The sequence below is a fragment of the Meles meles genome, chromosome 18 (genome assembly GCF_922984935.1).
Source record: "Meles meles chromosome 18, mMelMel3.1 paternal haplotype, whole genome shotgun sequence".
In the NCBI taxonomy this organism is placed as follows: domain Eukaryota; kingdom Metazoa; phylum Chordata; class Mammalia; order Carnivora; family Mustelidae; genus Meles; species Meles meles.
Window position 1 is genome coordinate 36,099,235 of NC_060083.1, and position 23,858 is coordinate 36,123,092.

The window sequence follows — 23,858 nt, forward strand, 5'->3', positions numbered from 1 at the left end:
TATTCTGGGTCTTTTGTCTATTCTGGATTGGCTATTCTGGGTCTTTTGTCTCCCCATACAAACTTTAGAATGAGTTTGTGAATATTCACAAAATAGCTTTCTGGACTTTCCATTGGGACTGTATTGAATCTATAAGTCAATTTGGGGAGAACCAACATCTAGACAAATTTGGGTTTTCATATATATGTAGATAGAAAAGCTCTCTATTTATTTAGTTGTTTCATACAGATATTGTACATATTTTTGTAGATTTCCTTTTTGTAGGATGCTAATATAAGTGATATTTTGTTTTCAGTTTCAAATTCTACTTGTCGCTGTTATACAGAAAAGTGATTGATCTGATCTGTGTATATATCCATTTATCTAGCTATCTTTCTATAACCACCTAATCGTTCCAGAAGTCTTTGTTTGTTTCATTTTGTTTTGCAATTCTTTTAGATTTTCTACATAGGTAATCATGCAATCTTTGATAAGAGACAATTTTACTTCTTCTTCTCAATCTGTATACCTTTTATTTCATTTTCTTACCTGGTGGTATCTAGAACTTCCACTATAACAATGAAAAGAAATGTCAAGAAGGGGCATTCTTGCCTTGCTTCTTATCAGTAAAGCTTCCAGTTTCTCACCCTGAAGTATAAGGTTAACTATAGTTTTTATTGTTGTTTGTTTTTTTCCTTTTTGTTTGTTTTTTCCTTGATGTTCTTTACCAATATATGGAAGTCTCCCTCTATTCCTAGCTTGCTGAGAGTATTTATTACAAAATGGTATCAGAGTTTGTCAATTGCTTGTTCTGCATCTATTGAAATAATCTTGTGATTTTTCTTCTGTAGTCTGTTGGTGAGATGGATTACATTAATTGACTTTATATTTGTTTTGCTAGATTTGGTTTAGGACTTTTGCATCTAAGTTCATGAGATACAGATTGGTCTATAGTTTCTTTTCTGGTAACGTTTTTGTATGGTTTTGGTATTAGAGTAATGTTGGCCTCATAGAATGGGTGAGGAAGTATTCCCTCTGCTTCCCTATGTTCTGAAAGAGATTATAGAGAACTGGTATAATTTCTTCCTTAAATATTTGGTAGAATTCACTGATGAGCCCATCTGAATCCCAAATTTTAAAATATATTTTAATGAGCGAACATTAGGCAAATACTTAAAAAGCAAAATCTCTTCTCTCTTGAGTTTTTCTTAATAACACCATCTTAATTGTGCTTTGTAGTATTCATTTGTTTCTTGCATATCAGTTTGACTTAAGATAAACACCACCTGACTCTACAAGAGTCTAGAAGTACTTACAGCTCCAGTGACATTCTTAAAGCTCACAGCTGGGTAGTGAAGTATTTAAAGCCTGTAGTTGAGTAGACCACTAATGTATCACTCTACCCATTAGATAAATTCTGAGTTTGAGCCACTTGTGGGTTAGTTAATTTTGCAGTGCTTCATGACTTTAGGGAGCCCATGCTAAAATATATATGTGGCTGCTTATTAGAGTACAATAAAGATCAATACAAATCTGTAAGCACTACTAAAGACTAAGTTACAGACATAAAATAATGTATCTGTCAGGAACATCTGTCCTGCATAGAGAAGTCACAGAGATGGTAACTTCGGGGAATACCAACTTATAAAGAATTCTGACCTGAGGAAATATATATGGTCTCAGGTAAATAACTTTTACAATATAGTTACATATAACGGTGCTACACAAACTTAATCTTAATTTTGTACTTATCTATGCATTCACATCAACAAATATGTCTCAAGTTGTTGCCATAGCTGCGACAATGTTCTTGCTTCTGGGAGGAATGCAATGATATGTGTGATGTTGACTCTTTACTCAAGGAGCTTTGGATCAAGTAAGGGGAAAAAAGACAGATTAATAAATAAATGCAAAACAAACTGTGATAGGTATTTGAAGAAATAACAATAAAATCCCTTTTACAGAGAAATGGAGAAATAATTTAGATTGGAGACCATAACCAAAAGTTTACTTCAAGAAATAAAGCTTAATATCCTTCATAAAACAGATTAATTTCCTAATAGGTGAGTATATCTGGACTTCCACATATTATTATAATGTTTGAAGGAGTGTTTATTCAGAAGCTTCACATACTGATTTGGATTGATTTTCAAATTAAAGCTGTCACCATGCATTACATTTTTCAGAGGCAGTGCAATATTTAAAACAGTGACATTTTAATGCATTTTGTCACACAACTAAAGTTCTTTCATGTAGACCAGGTTTTATCTTAATCTAGTCCAACTAACAAGAATGCTATATTCCTACACCACGCATAATGACTGCAATGATGAAGACAAGGAGAATGATAATGGTCGCAGTGAAGAGTTATTGAGTGTTTTTCAGGTATCAGACAGTATGCTAATGCTGTTATACTACTATACATGTAATATCTTTTTAATCCCACATAATTCCAGAAAGCAGATTATATCAGTATTTCCTCTTTATGGATAATAAGATTGAAACAAATATTACTCACCTACAGATAAGACCTACTTTAAGAACTTTAAGTATATTAAAGGTGATATCTGCACCTAAGATAAATGAGCAGCAACTGTTTGTTTTCTAAAAGTTTGTTCAGTTATCAACACTTTTTGGAACTATTTTCCCAGACCCTAAGGTGGACGCTGAGTTTTGAAGAAAATAAAAACACACCCCTGTCCTATGGAGACTACTATATAAGAAAACTGAAAAACAATCAAATAAACAAAACCATGACAACGTGATACATACAATATGAAGAATGAGAAGTAATGAAGTACAGATAATGAATAGGGCCTCCACTCCTAAGAGTCTCATAAAAATGTTTTTGGAACTTGGGATCTCTAGTGAAACTGATTTGCTATTGGCATTCATCAGCAAAAAGTTGTCTACAAATTAAAAGCATAATCATAATATGTTGCTTGGCAAAAAAATGAACAATATTTACATAACCAGAATTAATCAGCATTTAAAAAAATTTTTTATAAACATATAATGTATTATTATCCCCAGGGGTACAGGTCTGTGAATCGCCAGGTTTACACACTTCACAGCACTCACCATAGCACATACCCTCCCCAATGTCCATAACCCCACCACCCTCTCCCGACCGCCCTCCCCCCAGCAACCCTCAGTTTGTTTTGTGAGATTAAGAGTCTCTTATGGTTTGTCTCCCTCCCGATCCCATCTTGTTTCATTTATTCTTTTCCTACCCCCTAAACCCCCCCATGTTGCATCTCCACTTCCTCATATCAGGGAGATCATATGATAGTTGTCGTTCGCCGATTGACTTATTTCGCTAAGCATAATACCCTCTAGTTCCATCCATGTCGTTGCAAATGGCAAGATTTCATTTATTTTAATGGGTGCATAGTATTCCATTGTATATATGTACCACATCTTCTTTAGCCATTCATCTGTTGATGGACATCTAGGTTCTTTCCATAGTCTGGCTATTGTGGACATTGCTGCTATAAACATTCAGGTGCATGTGCCCCTTCGGATCACTACATTTGTATCTTTAGGGTAAATACCCAGTAGTGCAATTGCTGGGTCATTAGGTAGCTCTATTTTCAACATTTTGAGGAACCTCCATGCTGTTTTCCAGAGTGGTTGCACCAGCTTGCATTCCCACCAACAGTGTAGGAGGGTTCCCCTTTCTCCGCATCCTCGCCAACATCTGTCATTTCCTGACTTGTTAATTCCGACTGGTGTGAGGTGGTATCTCATTGTGGTTTTGATTTGTATTTCCCTGAGGCCGAGTGATATGGAGTACTTTTTCAAGTGTCTCTTGGCCATTTGGATGTCTTCTTTGCAGAAATGTCTGTTCAGGTCCTCTGCCCATTTCTTGATTGGATTATTTGTTCTTTGGGTGTTGAGTTTGCTAAACTCTTTATAGATTTTGGGTACTAGCCCTTTATCTGATAGGTCTTTTGCAAATATCTTCTCCCATTCTGTCAGTTGTCTTTTGGTTTTGTTAACTGTTTCCTTTGCTGTGCAAAAGCTTTTGATCTTGATGAAATCCCAATAGTTCATTTTGCCCTTGTTTCCCTTGCCTTTGGCGATGTTCCCAGGAAGAAGCTGCTGCAGCTGAGGTCGAAGAGGTTGCTGCCTGTGTTCTCCTCAAGGATTTTGATGGATTCCTGTCTCACATTGAGGTCCTTCATCCATTTTGAGTCTATTTTCATGTGTGGTATAAGGAAATGGTGCAATTTCATTTTTCTGCATGTGGCTGTCCAATTTTCCCAACACCATTTGTTGAAGAGGCTATCTTTTTTCCATCGGACATTCTTTCCTGCTTTGTCAAAGATTAGTTGACCAATTAATCAGCATTTTAATAAAGTGTTTATGTTTGGTATCTTTTTCTATAAAATGGTAGTAATATTTCTGATAGTATTTCAGAAAATAATAATTCCATGAAAAGTGGTTTTAAGATTTAAAGAATATGATGTATGGAATGGCTGGGCAACTTAGCTCTGTGTACTTAGCACACAGAGATATTTAATAAATTGTACCTACTGAAAGAAACTACTGCTCAGACATATGAGAACCCATAAAATTCATAAAGAATGTTATTATTAGTGAAAAAAGCAAGAATAAGAAATGGCCCTAAAAAACTGTAAATCCCATAAATGAAGTTTAACATTGTCAGTAAAACCATTCAATGATATAGTCAACAATACTTCCCATAGATAAAAACAAAGATAAAAAAAGGAAATAAGGGGCGCCTGGGTGGCTCAGTGGGTTCGGGCCTCTGCCTTTGGCTCCGGTCATGATCCCGGGGCCCTGGGATCAAGCCCCCTACTGGGCTCTCTGCTCGGCGGGAACCTACTTCCTCCCCTCTCTCTGCCTACTGTGATCTCTGTCTGTCAAATAAATAAATAAAATCTTAAACAAAACCAGGAAATAAAATATATGAAAATGAAGAAATCCAATGTCCAAATAACAGGGATTAGAGAAAATAGGAGGTGGGTATTCTTTAAAAGTTAGTATGTCCCCGACTAAAGGGCATGAGTCTCTCTATGGTCCCATGGAGAGCACAACACAATAAATGAGGAAAAATACAAGACCCACATTAAAGCATGTCATAGTAAAGCTTTATCACAATTGGATAAGGTGCTAAAAGATTCCTAAAAAAGACAAAACAAGGCAAAGCATCAGGATGGAATTGCATTTATGAACAGAAACACTGAAAGTTAAGAGACAATGGAACAATGACTTCAAAATTCTAATTTTGTAAGTAAAGATAATACTTTCTAAAGCATATTCTTGACCAAACCTATTATCGATGAAGTGTACGACAGGGACAAAGACATTTTAAGATATCAATGATCTCAAAATTTTTGCCTCCTACCCACTCTCTTAGCAACTCCCAAGTTGCTAAGAAGGTAAGGAATAAACTAAGAAAGAGGGAGCTGTGGATTTTAGGTAGCAGGAGGATTAACACAGAATGGCTGTCCAGAGAAGACTGTGTTTAGCTGTATATAGAATCTGTAGTAGAGAACTATGCAGCCATAACCTACAGAAGATCCCAACAGACTGGGGCAGAAAGATAGGGAGGATAGCTCCTTTCCTAAGGAGCTACTCAGGTTGGCAGGGAATAAAAACTACATATGAAAACATGGGGCTATGAGAGGTTTCCTGATGCATCTATTTGGTGATTACAAAATTTAAATAATAATTGAAAATTCTGAAAATAACATTAGTAGGTGTTTGGAAGATGTTTAAGAATTTAGGAAAAAATATATTAATTTTTACATAAAGCACCAGACCAAAAAAAAATGAAGCAAATATAAAATTTAGGAAGAGCAATGAGTTGTATAGGAAAGGAAACATTATTGTAATATATTATCTGGTAGCAATAATGAACAATATTTATGAATAAGACTAATGCTTTTATGACTACACGATGCCAAAAATTCCACAAAGTTGAGTCAAGTTTGGAAGGTGCAAGGAAGGATGTAGGGTGGGAGGCACTGGGCCTATCAGAGAATTAAATGTTTATCTACCATGAATGAAATCTTAAATCCTTTAATGCAAATAGCAGTAAAAGCAAATCATTCTGAAATACAGAAAGGTTCCTTCTGAGAAGTCAGTCTGGGCAAAGAGATGTCATGGAAAAAGACTATCCCCTTTGGTATGAGCCTGATAACATTACTTGGAAATTAAATGATGTGTATGCTTATATTAGTCTAATAAAAAAATTTTTTTTAAATACATTTAAAAATATTAACAAAAATTGCAGCTTCCCAGAGGAATCAATTAATCACAGGTTAACTGGGTTGCCTGGGTGGTGCAATCTGTTGTGTAACAGACTCTTGGTTTCGGCTCAGGTTGTGATCTCCAAGTTGTGGGCTCCATGTTTAGCCCAGAGGCTGCTTGAATTTCTCTCTATTCCTCTGCCCCACCTGCTTGTGCTCTCTCTCTGAAATGAATAAATATCATTTTTTAAAAAAAATGAAAATCTTAAAAAAAAAAAAGGAATCCTAAGCTTTGACTTGCTCAACTTTATTCTTTTTCAGGCTCCACACCCAGTGTGGAGCCAAGGCAGGGCTCAATCTCACCATCTTGAGATCAGGACCTGAGCCGAAACCAAGAGTCCAATGCTTAACCAGCTGAGCCACCCAGTTGCCCCACGACTGGCTCACCTTTATTCTTTAAATAACTAAATCAAGTTTACCTTCTATAACTGCTAAGTTTAATGTAATTATAGGACTTGTACCCCCATTCCCATACCCAATACCCATATACACCAAACCTATTTTCGCCTGCCTTCATATCCTTCAGATGTCATTAATGGACATAAAAATCCTTTTTTGTACAATTAAAGATAACATACTTTAATCCAAATGCATTTATAGTTTCCCTCAGATATGAATGCATTTCCTTGGAATAGTAACTATTCAGCAAGTTAGCCTGATGTGATGGGTATACGAAATGGTTCAACATTTCCACAATGTTATCTGTGATAGTTATTTTGGAAAAAAAAAGAACCCAGCACATAACTGGAGCTTGGCCACGCTAAGCATTCAGCTTTTAGTACAATGACCTCATCTCTGATGATATCTCAAAATCATCTGCACTCAAAAAGAGTGAAAGATAGGTGTCAGAGGTCATCCCAAAAAGCAAAAAAAAAAAAAAAAGGATCCAATGCAGTTTCTGGCCCCAAATGTCTTTTAGGGAGAACTTTTGCCCCCAGAGAAGCTACTTAAAGGAACAGAAGTCTGACTCAGAGATTTTTTTATGAGGTCTGGTGTCAAAAAAATTACCTGGAGGAACTAGATCCCTTTAGTGCTGAGTAAAAATATGAAGAGAAAAACTGGCAGAAATATATGGAGAAAGAGAAAGAAATTGTCCAGTGTTTGTGATGCTGAAGATATAAAGATGGGTGAGTGGCCAACGGCCATCTGCAAGCCAAAGCAAAATTATAAGGAAATAAACAGTATGGATGAACAGAAGCTATGAGATAAGAGGTGGAATTTTGAACACTGTATTTGAAGAACGGGCAGAAGTGTTGATACTTTCATCATGGGAGTAGGCCCAACAAGGTGTCAAGAAATAGAAAACGGGACGGCACATCTAGTTGAAGTTGGGGATCATGAATCTGCCCTTACGGTCTTCTTAACTTTGTCAGTGAAGGCTTGGGAAAGTCCTTGGCCAATCTAAGTCTTTGTTTTAGAAATGCAATCAAACAAACATTCCTGCCTTTCTCTGTGATGTGAAGGAGCGAAATTGTACCCCAGTTAATCCATCCAACACATAGCAATGTTATTCATCATTAGTAAGTCATTGCATATGAGGCTTGAGACGGAAAGTGAAAAGATTCACAAGGCACAGTCCCACTCACAAGTGCTTTGGGGTCCTTGCAGACAAAATCCATTCTTACTTGAATCAGAGACTCTGCTCCCAAACATCATATTGACTATAATAGTTTCTTTCAGGTTAGAAGACACAGTAAGTATTATAATTGATGATATTTTTCTAGCCCTCAAATCAGTGTTTCTCAGGGCTTTGGGGAACTTAATGAATGCTGTCTCCTATTTTTCTTCTCATGCTGTATGTTTCCTATCAGATTTCCTACTGCAGCATTTTGATTATTTCTGTTTTGAAGCTTCTTCCTCCAAATTGCTTTTTGGGGCGGGGATGTGCAAGGAGATAAAAGTATGGTCTGTAATCTAACAGAGTGATTCAGTGATTAGAGCCCCAGCACTGAGTCCCTTGCTTATATCCTGCTTACCTTACTATATGAAACTCTGTTCAAAATGTCCCGAGTTTCCTCTGTGATGGTAATACAGGATAGCAGAGAACCATCTGGTGGAACTTTGAAATGTCAGCTGTCCTTTGTTGCTTCTCCTCTGATATAAACACCTAACCTTTAGTATAGGAATATCAATGCCATTTTGGGAGTTTTAAAACATACAAATGGCTAACAGGCACAAGAAAAAAATGTTAATCATCATTAGCCAACAGGGAGATTCAAATCAAAACCATATCGAGATACCACCTTACACCAGTCAGAATAGCCAAAATCAACAAGACAGTAAACAAGTGTTGGAGAGGATGTGGAGAAAGGGGAACCCTCTTACACTGTTGGTGGGAATGCAAGTTGGTGCAGCCACTTTGGAAAACAGTGTGGAGATTCCTTAAGAAACTAAAAATAGAGATACCCTATGACCCTGAAACTGCACTACTGGGTATTTACCCCAAAGATACAGATGTGGTGAAAAGAAGGACCATCTGTACCCCAATGTTCATAGCAGCAATGGCCACAGTCACCAAACTGTGGAAAGAACCAAGATGCCCTTCAACAGACGAATTGGTAAAGAAGATATAGTCCATATATACAATGGAGTATTATGCCTCCATCAGAAAGGATGAATACCCAACTTCTGTATCCACATGGATGTGACTGGAAGAGATTATGCTGAGTGAAATAAGTCAAGCAGAGAGAGTCAATTATCACATGGTTTCACTTACTTGTGGAGCTTAAGAAATAACACGGAGGACATTGGGAGATGGAGAGGAGAAGTAAGTTGGGAGAAATCAGAGGGGGAGACCAACTATGAGAGATTGTGGACTCTAAGAAACAAACTGAGGGCTTTGGAGGGGAAGGGGTGGAGGGCTGGGTGAGACTGGTGGTGCGTATTATGGAGGGCATGTATTGCATGGAGCACTCAGTGTGGTGCATAAACAATGAATTCTGGAACACGGGGGGAAAAAAAAAGAATCGTCTAGGCCTTATCTTTGGCTTTCAATTGGTCTTGGGTATGTCCAAAGTATGTGTGTTTTTTTTTCCCAAGTTTTCCAGGTGGCTCTCATGTGTGGTCAGGATTGAGACCCCACGAGGCTAAGTGAGTAACCTGTACAAATTGTGGAATACTCTGGAAAAGAGAGCAAAGCATCTTCTCTGATTCAAAATGCTTTAAAAACATTCCTCCAAGATTTGCTAAATGAAGAACGTCCAGTGATACAGAGGGGAGAAGGTGCATTCAAGAGAGGGTGGATAAATACTGCTTAGGATAGGGGAGGAGAGTAGGAATGGGATGGAGAATGGACTTTGGGTGAAGGTTCTTTATAATCTGAGATTTCCCCGGGGTATAGAAATTGCATGCAAGGTGAAGCTCTCCATAACAGGGTTTAAGAAAATTTGCATATATTTAAAGTGACTGCTGATATTTTGCAGGTCCCCTTAACACTGCACTTGCTAGGAGGGTGATTCAGCAGAGGGCCTGTGGGCCAGTGTTAATTTGCATGCCTGATCCCTTGACACTAACAGAGGTCAAAGTTTTGGAATGTTTCCTCTATGAGCAAGACTAAGCTGAAATACAGATGAGTTTTTGATTTTTGGAACTAGGGCATGTTATTCAGAGTGGTGATATCCTGTTCAGAGACTGATTAGCTGGCTGTCTTTGATTCTGGGCTGAGAGCTGTCAATGGTTCAAAGAAAACAAAATTATCCTTATGGTCTATCTTCTTTTTCTTTCTCTTTTTTTCCCTCCATCCTCTTTTTCTAATGCCCCTCCCTCTAGAATTATCCTGTCCCTTGGGCTTCCAGTATCTGTTTGATCTTGCTATTTTCTTCATCCCAAACCTTGTGACTTCCCTGTCTCACTGTTTTCTGGGTTGCCGTAACTCCGAAGATTTCTGAGGGCAGAGTCACAGAGGCAGCATCTGGAGACTGAAGAACTGTGTAAAGTTAAAGCAGGAGTTTGGCTTGAGGCAAATCCCTTGTGAGCAGTCAAGAATGCCATTCATTTCTAATTCTTGCTTCTCTAAACCCACAGGAAATAAATATGAGTAATATAGCCAGAGGATAGAGCTCTGGATCCTTAATGGTGGTTCCCTGATGTGGGAAATCACCCTTTCTTTTCCCACCTGATACAAACAGCCATTTTAATTTATCTCTGAGGCAGAATTGAGGGTGATTGCCTTTTTTCCCTTTCCTGCTGCTGCAGAGGGAAGAGAGAGGGTCTCCTGAGTGTGTTTTCCCATGGAAGGGCTTTAGCTAAAGAGAAAAGCCTGCTGATTGTATACTTAATTTACATGCATTGTAAAGACTGCTTCCTTCTGCTGCTAATTGGTGTGTGGTCCATTAATGTTGCAAGTCCTGGAGCAGCCCCTCTCCTGGTCAGTCACTTAAAGAAGCATTGTCTGGGGAAATGCAAATTTCCACGCAGCTCAGCAGAGGAATGAAACTGTCGGAAGGGTAATGAACTGAGAACTTGTAGGTACACAGTCACTAAAATGAATTTTAATTTAGTTTCAGATGCATAATATCTTTGTTAATTTAATCACCATACAGTTTTTCTGGAAGATACTGGGTGAATTACGTTCTTTTACAATTGCTGAGGACACAGTGTTTATTTTACTTTCCTAAATAAAAAAATTCTAAAACCTAGAAGACTGCCCTAAAATCCTGAAGGACATGTAATCTTCTTTTTGAGGACTGGGCTCTCCTGGAACAATATAATGTATTATAGTGACTTTAATCCTAAAACCTCTCCAAACCAGTTTCTGAGCATGCTGGGCACTTAGGGATTATCTGCCCTTATGTATTTAGAGGTCTCCAATGTTTATCTCTGTCAGCTTCACCTTATTTGATATCTCAACCTGTTTTCCTATCAAGTCATTTTGGGGTTGGTTACTGCTAACCTCCATCGTTCAACTGAATAAAAGTCTGTGTAATGTGGAAAAAAATTCTCAGGTTTGAAACCAAATACCGGTTTCAGTTCTATTTACCACCAACAATTTGCGTGGTGAGTTGATTAAGATTGAAAATACCTCTTTTCTTCATTTTATAATAGAATTAGTGTGATTAAATGAGATACTGTATTTAGAGTATCTAGCACAGAGGCAAGCCCATGGCAAGAGCTAAACAAGTTGTCAGTTTAACTATTACTTCAACTACTACAGTGAATTAAAGTGCTGGGATGGCTTTTGACTAGAAAGGCATAAGAAACAACTTTCTGAGATGACAGGTATGTTCTAGGTCTTCATCTAGGTGATGGAAATGCTCTCCATCTCTGCCCAAGTTATTTACTTATGTAAAAGTCCATTAAGCTGTGAACTTAAAATTTATTCATCCTACTAATTTTAAAAATGTGTTTTGTGAAAGCAGTTTATTATCACTTAATTGCTCTGACTTCAGAATCTTCCTAAACATTAATGGGATCATCTTAATAAAACTGATATATTAGTAGAGTATATAAATAGAAACCAGTGCATGTAGAAGGCAATGTATTTGTCCATATGTATGAGTGAGAAGGTAGCAGTTTAAAAATAATATGCAGTTTGCTTAGGTTATTAAAGTATTCTATTCTCACTGCAGAAAATTGGGAAAGAAAATTTAAAAGCTCAAAGTAATCAGTCACAGAAAATAACTCACAATGTCATCACTTAGAGAAAACCAGTGTTAATATTTTCCAAGTCATCTTTTTGCATATACACATATATATACATATATATCATGCATATTATAATAATGTGTCATTCTGGTGCAACGTACTATTTTTACTTAGCAATGTATTATATTCCCTATATTTCAGATACTTTCAAATGATATTTAATGTCTGCAGAGAAGTTCACAGTTGGAAAATATAACATAAATTCTTACTTTGACATTTAGATTAGTTCTCCTTTTGATTTGACTTAATTATAGTTATCTTGCAATAAGCTTTTTTTGTTAAAAAAAAAAAAACTGGGTGTACCTACCTAGAAGGAGAATTGCTGGACTAAAATATATGTACATTTTAAAACTTTTGATAGCTGCATCCAAATTACCCTTCCAAAAACTTACAGTTATTTACATTCCTGCCTACAGTGAATCACAGGCCATTTGCTCACATGCTTGCCAGTGTGGAATACTAAAAAAAAAACAAAACTAAACTTTGTGAAAGCAATAGGCAAAATGCAACATTTTAGATTATGTAGTTTTAGTTACTAGTGAGGTTATATTTTTTTAATGTACATTTTAGCTTTTATAATTCTTACATGTGTGTTTGCTTACCATATCACAGTCTTCATGTAATTATAATGAAGTAGCATGAGCCTGTGCCATATTCAGGGTTTGGGGATTTTACCTGAAGATGGAACATTAAGTGCACTTGCACTAGGATTTGGTCCAAGGCCAACATCTGGTTAAAACTCCACACGAGATCACATTCTCATAATTCCCCAGCAACACAACTCAGTAGAGACTTCCCTAATGAAGATAGTGGTTCTCCTCTTCTTTAGTGAAATACATGGGTCAAACCTCCCCAGACCCTGAGGGCTTTTTAAATGGAAAATGAAGTGATCCTTCTCTATCAGCTCTGTTGGGGAACAAATTTTAAGACCCTAACAGAGCAAACAACGTTTTTCTTTTCCTTTTCTGACCACTATTTTGGAGATCAGTAGCAACCACCGAGCAAGGACAAAACCAGAATATACTAAACATACTAAAGGACTGTCCCCAACCTGGGCGTTAGGGAACTTGTGCATAGCAGTGGGAACAGGGACCCAAAAAGGGCTATCCTCTGGGTGTACTGGATCCCAGTAAGTATTTGTGGGGGGGAGGTGTGGGGAGGGTCCCTTCACTGCATAACACTTTGATTAAATAGTGCAATATAAAATTCATGGGCTGTGTGAGGTAGAGTGATTTATTGATAAAGAGTCAGCAAAATAGATAAAGAAGAAGCATGCATTCAATTTTCTATGGTCCTATCCGTCAGCACTTGTGAAGAATCTCTGTAGTATTCAAGCACCATCTTCTTCCGCACAGTCCAACAACCATCTCTCTCCCCCTCTCTCTGTCTCTTTCTCCTTCTCTCGCTCTCTCTTTCTGCTTTCCCCATCAGGTCAACTGTGCAGTTTCTGGCTAACGTCACATCTTCTAAGACAAGAAAGGTGGTAACATTGTTACTGCTCCCAGTGACACAGTTTGTTGGAATCTGTTTGTGCTACAATAATAGAGACCTCTTGCTCTGCAATTCCAAATCTCACTGACTTAACGCTGGCTACCTGCCTACTCATGGAGCTCCATCATCCACCCTAGGACCAGTGGCCACTTTGCTTTAGTGATGATGACCACAAATGCAGTTTTATCCAGAGCATGCAGGAACATGTGAGCAATAATTCATTTTCCTGCCAGCTTAAATTTATCATTTGGAATTTCCTAGCATAAAGGTAAAACTGTACCTTTCCTTGAATTCCTTCAGTTGTAATCACTGCGTTCCTAGAATGGCCTCTTTCAATTTTGACGATAGCTCTATCATCTAGTTGAGAGGCCTGAGGGCAGAGTGAGAAAAGTGGTCCTTTTCATGCAAGGGATGTCTATCCCTCTAATCATTATGGACTAAGACCAACTCAGGAGAGAATAATATCCTCAATGACAGACATCAGGGAAGGTAGTGGAAGAGCCCCTTCGGTTACACAGTAATGGTTTCAAATCCCTTGAAGGAGACAGAGAAGAGCCACTCCTGGAAGACTGCTACACTGGGGGTGGAGCTAGCAGTGGGTGTGGAGTGAGAGCCCCAATTTCAGCACTGGAAGGCATACATGGGTTTAAGATATCTGCCCCCACTGCTGCTGTCCCCACTCCTGTGGCTCGTGTGCTGCTGTCAGAATGCAAACTGGTGAGAACCAACACATCGGCCACACATGTAGCCTAAACCCAATGGTCAGCTGTAGGTCATCCCATCTGTATCCTGCAAGTCATCCTACGGGCAATGTGAGTGAAATATACGCCAAATCAGCACGTGGCAGCCCAATAACACAGCCTTGAGGAAAACTAGTATTGCACTGGATAATATGAGTAAATCTGATTTGTGCTCTGCCTTTTGGGGGTTGGCATACATATTAATGTTTTTGATTTCTTTTCTGGTCACAAAATTGGTATCTGCTCATTAAAAAAAATGGACAAATTCTAAATGTAGCAAAAGTGAAGTCAATGATAATGGCATAATACAGTGTTAATGTCCCTGGCATGCTCTGAAAAACTAAGTAAAGATAAGATTGGATTATAACCCCTAAAATAAGTAACTACATATGAGCTCATAGCAATATAAAAATAAATATACTAGTAACTGCAGGAGGGATCTTTCTTACAGAAATATTCCAGATAATATTTGTAGACATACATGTCTTTAGGCAGTGTGGCTTCATCATCTTCACCTTGAAATGCAAGCTCCGCTTATTCACTTTAAATGAGTACAGCATGGCGGGGTGCCTGAGTGGCTCCGTCGGTTAAGAATCTGACTCTTGATCTCAGCTCAGGTCTTTATCTCAGGGTCTTGAGTTCAAGCCCCACAGTGGACTCCACAATGGGTGTGGAGCCTACTTAAAAACCAAAGATAAGAAGTGAATAGACTGTGGAATGAAAAAATGGTGACTTCACAGTAAAGAAACTTGGTAAACACATTCTCAGCTAGGTAGGTGATCAAGATTAATATCATCAGTGATAGGTCACTGTTGATAAGTTAGTAAGTCACTTGTTATCATGTACCATCCAATATGACACAATGTGAAGGCCACTTCCCTCTCTGCGGTATGCTTTAAAAAAAAAAAAAAACAAAACCCATAAACCGAGACTAATCATGAGAAAACATCAGACAAACCCAAACTGGGAAACATTCTAAAAAGACCTGACAAGTTTCTACAGATTTTTTAAGGACTTGGGAAAATAAAACAGAAGACACAGAGAAACACTTAGATTGGAGAAGACTCCAGAAACATGATAACCAAATGCAGTGTGGTATCCTAGATTAGTTCCTGGAACAGAAAAATGATCTTAGTGAGAAAACCAGTGAAAGCTGAATAAAGTGTGTAGTTCAGCTAATAGTATTTTAACACTGTTAAATTCTTCACTTTGAAAATATACCATGAACTATATGATGTCAACGTCAGGGGAAGCTACATGAAATATACATAGAAACTCTATACTATCTGAACAAGTTTTCTATAAATTTAAAATTCTTCCAAATGAAAAAGATTTTTTTAAATGTTAGTACATTTCTTGACAGCTTTTTTTCCTGAAAATATTCTTTCAAACACATGTTTTTGCTTTCTATGTGATTGGCTACTTATATTCTTCTATGTGTTTTAATACTATTAAAAGCTTTCATAAGAGGCTTTAATGGGAGTATAACATTCTAGTATGTGAATAGTTTAATTAACTATTTCAGTATCACTAAACATAGAGATTTTTGTAATTTTTTTATCATTACAAGTAATTCTCTGATTAAAGCATTTGTGCAGAAATCTTCATTTACCATGGGATTTATTTATTTAGACAAATATTTCAACAAGTGAGAATGATAAGCCAAAAAGAATATGAATTTAGAAAGAGGAAAAGATTTCTAAAATATATATGTTACCGACTTCCTTTGCAGAGGGTTTATTGACTCATTTTAAAAGAAATAAGTGATATCTAGAAGAAATTAGAGTATCAGGAACAAAATGAATGAGATAGTCAAATCTAAATAGGAGAAAGAGAATGTTGTATTCCTTTAGTATTCCAGCCCAGCATGGTATTACAGACTTTGGAGAATGATCAAATGCAGCCACCCAAGAGAAGCAAGAAAGAAAAATAAAATCAATCTTTTAAAAATATTTATTTATTGAGAGAGAGAGCTCGCCTGTGAGCACATGTGTGAGAGGAGGGAGTGGCAGAAGGAGAGAATCTCAAGCAGACTTCCCGCTGAGTGAGGAGGCCACCGTGGGCCTGGATCCCACAACCCCTGAGATCATGACCTGAGTGGAAACTAAGAGGCAGACACATAACTGACTGAGCCACCCAGATGCCCCAAATCAATTTTTTTAATTAATTAATCAATAATTATTTTTTAAAAAGATTTATTTACTTGACAGAGAGATCACAAGTAGGCAGAGAGACAGGCAGAGAGAGGGGGAAGCAGGCTCCCTGCTGAGCAGAGAGCCCGATGTGGGGCTCGATCCCAGGACCCTGGGATGATGACCTGAGCCGAAGGCAGAGGCTTTAACCCACTGAGTCACCCAGGCACCCCAATTTTTTTATTTAAAGGAAAATATGTATTGCTCAGTTTTCTAAATTTTTGCAAGGGGATTTACAAACAACCACTCATCCAATTTTGAGTCTATCCAATACAGAATTCTGGCACCTGTTCTGGGTTCTACCGATTATAACTCAGGTTGAGTCGAAGCTCTTGTCTCTCAGCCTTTGTTTCCTCAAATTAAAGGAGACAACATTAAAGTAGATACCTCTGAAAATCCTTTCCTTTAAAATTTCTAGGCTGGTAATCTCCACTGATGTGCTTATGCCTCTAAATTTGTAGAGAAATATTTGATTAGCTCTTCCTATGAAATGGAGGGATTGGCATATGGGACTTCCACTAACTCTTTTTCTCATGTTTCCCCCTGACTGTGGAGTTTGAGGAGCTACCAGCACTGTAGGCTTCCAGTTAGTACCAGGGACTGTGATCTTCCTAGCCATCTCCTCTGAATGCTATGAATCCCATTTGCTGTGGCTTTTCTACAGGATTCACTGCCAATCCCCTAGCTTAACAATCATTTTGTCTTTCTGTGATTGCTTTATGAAAGCATGAGACAAGCAGACTTTTGGCATTGGGCTAGGACTAAAGAATTTTCTAATTAGACTCTACTTACTTTATTTTTTATAATTATTATTTTTAAAAAATATTTTATTTATTTATTTGCTTGTCTGAGAGGGAGTCAATCTCTCGACCTCAAGATCAGGCACTGAACCAAAATCAAGAGCTGGACACTCAACCGACTGACCCACCCATGGGTGGGTCCCCTCTATTGACTTTAGACCTTTTGTGGGCTATTAAAATTGGGGAAAATAAAAGCTGAATTCTCTATGATACAGATGGAACAATAGCACCACTTCCTACCTGACTTCTACAGAATAGTGTCACCACGTACAAGTAATTTGTTTGCAAGCTTGTTGTTTGGCTTAAATCAGCTATTCACCGTATAAAATTCCTTGCTCTAATAAGTGTTCAGTTTTATTTCTAACTTTCCCTCTCCAGTTGTTGACTATTGTCTTCTAAAATTTTGGTTAAAGAAGAGATAATTGGAACACTGAAAGCCTACTGGAAAGTCAAGTTTCACAAATTTAGCATAAATCAAACACTTGGTCCAAAGTTGAGGCTCTGTTTCTAAAAATCTTGCTAAGTTTTGCCACATCAGATCAGGTTTACTCTCCTGCCTTGCTGTTGTTTCTGTTTTAATGTTGTTGTTGTTACTGTTATTATTATTATTTTGCTTTAGTGACTTTTCCCCAACTGTACATAACATATTTTAGTTAGTTTCTTTTTTTTTTTAAGATTTTATTTATTTATTGGACAGACAGAGATCACAAGCAGGCAGAGAGGAAGGCAGAGAGAAAGGAGGGGAAGCAGGCTCCCCGCTGAGCAGAGAGCCAGATGTGGGGCTCGATCCCAGGACCCTGGGATCATGACCTGAGCCGAAGGCAGAGGCTTTAACCCATTGAGCCACCCAGATGCCCCACATTTTAGTTAGTTTCTTGCTGTTGATATTGAAACCCCATTTCAGCACCTTTATTCTGTTAAAAACTAAGCTGGCTGTGGATGGGTCTTCATTCACTGGACCAGGAGGTCTACAGAATGCAGAGTGCTTTGTATTTATTAGCAGAGGTCTGAATTGCCAACCTTACAAGGAATGCAGCTTGTGCAAAGTGTAATTATAACCTTGTTTTGATAGATTCTAATGGAGTGTAATTACATATTATGCACCTAGTGTTCTGATATTAATTATATTCCCTTTTGCTAGAGGCTACTAAGTTCTCCCAAATGGCCAAAACAGTGTCTGGCTAAAAAAACAGATATAATTGTTGCAAGTAGTAGATATCTACATTTACCTACTTTACGGACTTCATTTGGATGCTATTCATAGGTGGTAATCAGTCTGAAGTTTGACCCACTGAGAGCTAAAATCTCCAAGTGGTGAAAATAATATGATAACCATGGTTTTATCAGCACATTAAACCCTATTTGATCTAATTCCAGCTGTGAGGATTACATATTATATTGTTCAAGGGCACATCTCCTTGTTTACAGGAGCAGAGAGCTCTCTTCTTAACCGTGTAACAGTAGAAAATGGCTAAATCTCCTTCATGGCCAGAAAGTTTAGTCTTTAAATCTTTTACCTCCTCAGTCACAAAGGGCCATCTCCGTTGTCAAGAGATTAGAAAAAGATTCTGTTTTTGGAAATTATTTTACTTCCTTGTGTTTGAGACAGCTAGCTGAGGTTTATGATTAAGCCATGTCTATGACAGTTTGATATATACTCTTGGTACTCATTTTGTGTTGTTGCCCAGTTTATGATGTCATAATATTAATAGAAAAATAATGTTATTAAATAAAAATTTAAAACAAATTACAGATAAGGAGATAATATATACACTACAACAAGATTCCTACAAATTGTCAAGAAATACCTAAAAAGCAAAAGAAAAATGACCAAAGAATAAAAATAGACAATTAACAGGAGAAAATGTAGTAGTCATCATATAAGTAAGACAGTCAAATTCAGTATTGATCATGGGCTAACAAATTAAATACCAATGAAATATCACTTTTACCCACCAGAGCAGCAATTAAAAAAAGACAGAGAGAGAGAGAAATAAGATGTATTGCTGGTAGGAATAAGAAGAAATGTAGGAGGAGGATCAAATGGTGGTGGAGTAGGAGACTGAACTATCATCAGTCCCAGGAGTTCAGCTAGAGAGGGATCAGACCATTCTGAACACCTACAAACTCAACAGGAGATAGAAGAGAAGAAGAGCTGCAATTCTAGGAACAGAATACTGACACTTTCTGGAAGATAGGCCGTGCGGAAAAGTGAATCCAAAGTGATGGGAAGATAGACCAGGGGGAGGGGCCAGCTCCCAGCAAGCTATGTAGCAGTGGAGCACAAAATCAGAACTTTTAGAAGTCTTCTCCACTGAGAGATGCTGCTCCAGAGGCTAAGCAGTGAGTGGAACCCTCATGGGGACAGTGTGGTCTCAGGACCCGCGGGGTCACAGAAAGATCCAGGGTGTCTGAGTGTGGCAGAGCTCCCAGGTATCAGAGCAGGGAAGCCAGCTACAGAGATGGAGTCAAGGAGCAGGCTCTCAGTTCAGGGTTACCTTACACCATGATCCAGGGTATAGTCGGGCCACTACTCTTTGAGGAGGGACCCCACAAGTGACAGATCCAGAGACCCCCCTCCTTCCTCCTACAGGAGGAGCAGCACAGGACTTCCAAGCAGGAATCTGCCAGGTTTGGAGACCCCAAACAGGGCCATGTGCCAGAAATAGAAATGTTTGGTCACAGGCTGGATGAGCATGGAGTGTGGCTGGAGACCAGGGAGATGGGAGGGATTGACTGCTTTTCTCTGAGGGAGCACTGAGGAATGGGGTCCCAAGCTCTCAGTTCCTGTGGGGCTGGAGACTGGGAGTCCACCAACCTCATTCCCATCCTCCAAAGCTGTATGGAAAGCATTCAGGGAACAAAAGTTACAGAGAGCAAACCTGACCAGATTACTTAGCCTGGGCCCTGACAGGGGCAGTGCAATTCTGCCTTGGGCAAAGACATTTGAGAATCACTACAAGAGGCCCTCCCCCATAAGATCAGCAAGAACATCCAGCCAAGACCAAGTTCACCAGTCAATGAGAACTGTGGAACTCAAGAGCTAGGGCAACGCAACACATAGAATTCATGGCTTTTTTCGCATGATCCTTTAGACTTTCAAAATTAAATTTTTTTAATTTTATTTTTTTCTTATTCTATTTTTTAACTTTCCCTCTTTCCTATTTTAATGTTTTTAAACTATTTTATCTTACCATTACCTTTTTAAAAAAATCTTTTTAAATTTTCATTGTTATAATCATATTTTATCCCTTCATTGTATTTAACCATATTTTTTGTATACATATTTGTTTTTTTCCTTTAAAAACTTGGGATACAATTTCTTCTACTAAGTCAAAATATACTCTAAATCTAGTGCATGGCTTTGTTCTAGTCTCCAGCCTGATCACATTCTCTCCTTCCCCTCCCCCCAACCATCTTCTTATCATATCAATTCCTTTTTTACAATCTTTTTAAATTTTCATCTTTTGAGTCACATTCTATCCCTTCATCATGTTTACCCCTATTTTTGTATATATATAAGTTTTTTTTTCTTTAAAATTTTGGGAGGTAGTTTCTTCTAAGAGACCAGAATACAACCAAAATCACGTGGGTGGCTCTGTTCTATTCACTAGTCTTAAAACAAACAAACAAACAAAACACACACACACACACACACACACACACACACACACACACATATATATATATATGCACACACATATCCATATATATATGTATACACACACATACATACACGCACATACATGTATGGATATATATATATATATTTTAGTATTTTTTTAATTTTTTTCCCTTTCTCCTCCCTACAGTTTTAGGTTTATTCTGATTTGGTTAGGGTATATTTTTCTGGGGTCATTGCCACCCATTTAGTATTTTACTCTCATTCATATACTCTTATCTGGATAAAATGACAAGGCGGAAAAGCTCATCACACAAAAAAGAACAGGAGGCAGTATCAACGGCTAGGCACTTAATCAATACGGACTTAGTAATATGTCAGAACTAGAGTTCAGAATGACGATTATCAAGTGCTAGTGGGACTCGAAAAAAGCATGGAAGATATGAGAGAATCCCTTTCTGGAGAAATAAAAGAACTAAAATCTAACCAAGTTGAAATTTAAAAAGCTATTAATGAGGTATAATTTAAAAATGGAGGCTCTTACTGCTAGGATAAATGAGGCAGAAGAGAAAATTAGTGATATAGAAGACCAAATGATGGAGAACAAAAAAGCTGAGCAAAAGAGAGACAAACAACTACTGGACCAAAAGGGGAAAATTCGAGAGATAAGCGATATCATAAGACAAAACAATATTAGAATAATTGGGATTCCAGAAGAAGAAGAAAGAGAGAGAGGGGTAGAAGTTTTATTGGAGCAAATTATAGTACGGAATTTCCCTAATACAGCAAAGGGAACAAGCATTAAAATCCAGGAGGCAAAGAGAACCCCCCTCAAAATCAATAAAAATAGATCAACACCCCATCCTCTAATAGTAAAACTTACATGGCTCAGTGACAAAGAGAAGATCCTAAAACCAGTTCAGGACAAGGGGTCTGTAATATACAGCAGAATAAATATTAGATTGGCAGCAGACTCATCAATGGAGACCTGGCAGGCCAGAAAGAACTGTAATAAAATATTCAGAGCACCAAATGAGAAAAATGTGCAGCCAAGAATACTATATCCTGCTAGGCTGTCATTGAAAATAGAAGGAGAGATAAAAAGCTTCCAGGATTAACAAAAATTAAAAGAATGTGCAAAAGAGGTCCTCTAGGCAAAGAGAGAGCCTGAAAGTAACAGACCAGAAAGGAACAGAGACAATATACAGTAATAGTCACCTTACATGCAATACAGTGCCACTAAATTCATATCCTCCAATAGTTACTCTGAATGTAAATGGGCTAAATGATCCAATTAAAAGACACAGGGTATCAGGATGGATTTAAAAAGAAAACAACAACAAGACCCATTGATATGCTGTCTACAAGAAGCTCGTTTTATACCCAAAGATACCTGCAGATTTAAAGTGAGGGGGGAGAAAACAATCTACCATGCTAATGTACATCAAAAGAAAGCTTGGGGGCAAACCTTATAGCAGACAAATTAGATTTTAGGCCAAAGACTATAATAAGAGTGAGGAAGGACACTATATCATACTTAAAGGGTTTGTCCAACAAAAATATCTAACAATTTTAAATATTTTTGTCCCTAACATGGGAGCAGCCAACTATATAAACCAATTAACAACAAAATCAAAGAAACACATCAATAATAATATAATAATAGTAGGGGAATTTAACACTCACCTCAGTGAAATGGACAGATCATCAAAGGATCAACAAGGAAATAAAGGCTTTAAATGAAACCCTGGACTAGACGGACATCAAAGAAATATTCAGAATATTCCATCCCAAAACAACAGAATACACATTCTCCTCTAGTGCACATAGAACGTTCTCCAGAATAGATCACATCCTGGGTCACAAATGAGGTCTCAACTGGTACCAAAGGACTGGGATCATTCCCTGCATACTTTTTGAACACAATGCTCTGAAGCTAGAACTCAGTCACAAGAGGAAAGTTGGAAAGAACTCAAATACATGGAGGGTAAAGAGCATCCTATAAAGAATGAATGGGTCAACTAGGAAAGTAAAGAAGAACTGAAAAAATTTAGGGAAATTAAAACAACAGTTCAAAGTCTTTGGGACACAGCAAAGGTGGTACTGAGAGAAAAGTATATAGCAATACAAACCCTTCTCAAAAAACAAGAAAGGTCTCAAGTACACAACCTAACCCTACACCTAAAGGAGCTGAAGAAAGAACAGCAAAGAAAGCCTAAACCCAGCAGGAGAAGAGAAATCATAAAGATTAGAGCAAAAATTAATGAAATAGGAACCAAAACAACAGTAGAACAGATCAACGAAACTAGCAGCTGGTTTGTTGAAAGAATTAATAAGATTGATAAACCCCTGGCAAGCCTTATCAAAAAGAACAGAGAAGGGACCCAAATAAATAAAATCATGAATAAAAGAGGAGAGAGCACAACCAACACCAAAGAAATACAAAAAATTAAAAGAACATATTATGGGCAACTATATGCCAGCAAATTGGACAATCTGGAAGAAAAGAATGCATTCCTAGAGACATACAGACTACCAAAACTGAACGAGGATGAAATAGAAAACCTGAAAAGACCCATAACCAGTAAGAAGATTGAAGCAGTCATCAAAAATCTCCCAACAAACAAGAGCCCAGGGCCAGATGGCTCCCAGGGGAATTCTACCAAACATTTAAAGAAGAATTCATACCTATTCTCCTGAAACTGTTCTAAAACATAGAAATGGAAGGAAAACTTCCAAATTCATTTTATGAGACAAACATTACCTGATCCCCAAATCAAAGACCCTGTATAAAAGGAGAATTACAGACCAATACCAATACCCTTAATGAACATGGATGCAAAAATTCTCAACAAAACACTAGCCAATAGGATCCAACAGTACATTAAAAGAATTATTCACCACAACCAAGTGGGATTTATTCCTGGGCTGCAAGTTTGGTTCAACATCCACAAATCAATCAATGTGATACAATACATTAATAAAAGAAAAAAACAGGAACCATATGATACTCTCAACAGATGCAGAAAAAGCATTTGACAAAGTACAGCAAAATGTAGGGATAGAGAGTACATACCTCAATATCATCAAAGCCATCTATGAAAAACTCA